This window comes from Cherax quadricarinatus, chromosome 44 (genome assembly GCF_038502225.1).
Source record: "Cherax quadricarinatus isolate ZL_2023a chromosome 44, ASM3850222v1, whole genome shotgun sequence".
NCBI lineage: Eukaryota > Metazoa > Arthropoda > Malacostraca > Decapoda > Parastacidae > Cherax > Cherax quadricarinatus.
In genome coordinates this window covers 7,662,240-7,664,838 of record NC_091335.1, presented here as the reverse complement: position 1 = coordinate 7,664,838, position 2,599 = coordinate 7,662,240, and the positions used below count along the sequence as shown (strand labels likewise).

Here is a 2,599-nt window from a genome sequence, read left to right as displayed (position 1 = left end):
CTAGTTTAATTTCCTTCAAATAAATACAATTAGAATTGGATATATATAAACTAGCAAGGTTTCCTTCTGATTACAAGCTAACCAAAACTATATCTTCAATTATGTCTATTAATTTTTTGGTGTTCTTTAATAACCATGTGTTTATTGAAACAATACTCAAAATGTTTGTCCACTAATTTTGGCAAGGAAATTAATTTTATTAATAATGTATTGCAAATTCATGTGTACTCTTCTCAAAAACAAGATTACTATACAATACACAGCATGTATATATGTATATGTGTGTGTGCATGTGCTTGCATGTGTGTGCATGAGTGCACAGGCACACACCCCATATATATAATTTTTTTAATATACCAGCTGTCTTCCACTATAATTTACTTGTACAGTATATTTGTTATAGTACTGGTTTGTACTAAATACAAACATTAAGCAAATTACATTCTCTAGAAAACTGATGAAATATTATACCCCAGGTATTTTAGTTTTTCTCTGAGCTTCAGTCAGTCACTTGGGAATGGTTATTTAATCTTTCTCTCTGTTACTATTAATCGTATGGTTAGTTTGATACAGTAAAAATATACAGTGGAACCTTGGCTTACGAACACCCCACCATGCGAATTTTTCAGGATACAAATCGTCGTTTGGTTGATTTTTTGCTTCTGGATACGAATGAAACTTCAGGATGTGAACTTCCCCATCAAGGGAGGTTTCTTAAATATATAAATAAATAAATAAATAAATAAATAAAATATTTCTTTCTTTGCCAAGGTTACAATGTGTTTACATATAATATGATTGGAGCAAAGAAAGCCTCTATCATGCTGAGGCATTTCAGGCAGATTTAACCTAATACTAATAGACTACTTAAGTCTAGACAGGTGAAAAGTGTACTAGTAGTGGTTACCAATGTTTTGCTGATGGTGGCACCAACTACTGACTGCCTTTTGAAGTTTCTCCTTACTGTTATTTATTATATGTATTTTATTTTTATTACTGTTACTGTCATAATAATGATTATTATTATTATTATTATTATTATTATTATTATTAGTAGTAGTAGTAGTAGTAGTAGTACATACATGGTGATGGGTTCTTGATCAAGGGAATTGGATCTGTGCTCCAGGTCCCTAAATTAATAATAATGATAATTATTATAATAATATGTATATACTAATAATAATAATACATAATAATAATTATGTATAATAAATAATAACAATAATACCATGTACGTACTGCGTATAATTTAGTTTGACAACACCATGACAATGCTCACCAGTGCACATGTGCTTGCCAAGCTACCCTCGCAGTCCAAGGAATTCTAGTGATTTCCTTATGTTTCGTGCAGTTAATTTGCCAGATTTTTTTCTTCTAACCATGGGTTCTAAGAAAGTTAGTACAAAGGACAGTGCCGAGAAGAAAAAGAGGATGATTTGCATGGAATTAAAGCAAGACATCACTGATGAGCACAGACCAGGTACGTAGTGTAATGAGAAAAACATAAAAATTGCACATAGCGACCACCCTTGCGACCACAATCCTCCTCCCTCTGCCGTCCATGTAATGACATGTATTTTATTCATTCTAGAGTATATATCAGGTTTCTATGTTATTTATATTGTTTATTATGTCATATTAGACGAATTGTGATAAATAAGCCGTAGAGTTGATATTAGGGTTATTTTGTCATGCTCTTGAGAGCAGGAATTCAGCTGTAACAAATTAATTGCATTTCAATTAATTTAAATGAGGAAAATTGACCCAGCATACAAACAAATCAGGGTACGAACAAGTCCACAGAATGGATTAAATTCGTAAGCTGAGGTTTCACTGTACTTGGAAGTGATCTGTCCCAATGGATGGTTGCATCATGTGGAAATGTACGTTGATTATGAAATATTTTTTGAAAATATATATACAGTATACATAAACCAATTTAAAGCTACCACTCTGTATGGAATTAAATTTTATATTAAACCTTTAAACTGTCACTGGAAATTACCTCATCAACCTCTCTATGGTCAGGATTTTGCTTTAGAAACATTTCTCATACTGTATTGCAAGTTACACCATTAAAAAAAAGTAAAAAAATTAAGAACTTATAGCTTCTCTATAGAGTTTTGAATATTTTTTAACTGAAAACTTATTTCTGAGGCAGAGACTTCGCACAGCACTGAAGTATTTAAAATTTCTATCTTGCAAGGTCTGAGGATATTTGTTCATTTTTCATTATTTTTTTTTAACACATCAGTCATCTTCCACTGAGGAAATGTGACAAAAAAAGTCACACACTCACCATCATGCTTTCAATAACTGTCTTGCCAGAAGTGAGTAGACACCACATTTTAAATGACCCTCTGAACTACAATATCCCCACCTGTTCCCCTTCAGGGTGCAGATACTGTACTTCCCACGTCCAGAACTTGGGCTCAGCTAATGAGTTTTCTTGAATCTCTTCATGTTACCTTGCTCACATTCCAACAGTACATCAAGCCACAAAAATCACTTGTCTCCAATGCGATCTAACACACACACGTCTGCTGAATACTCAAACCCCTAGCATTCAAATCCTCTTTAAGCTCCTCCATACAACCCT

The 2,599-nt window shown here is 32.9% G+C and overlaps 1 protein-coding gene across 4 annotated transcripts in view; it reads right to left on the bottom strand.

Moving 5' to 3' along the window:
* hiw (MYC binding protein highwire) overlaps positions 1–2,599 on the bottom strand; it is a 300,830-nt gene that overhangs the window by 122,718 nt on the left and 175,513 nt on the right. The window lies entirely within an intron of this gene.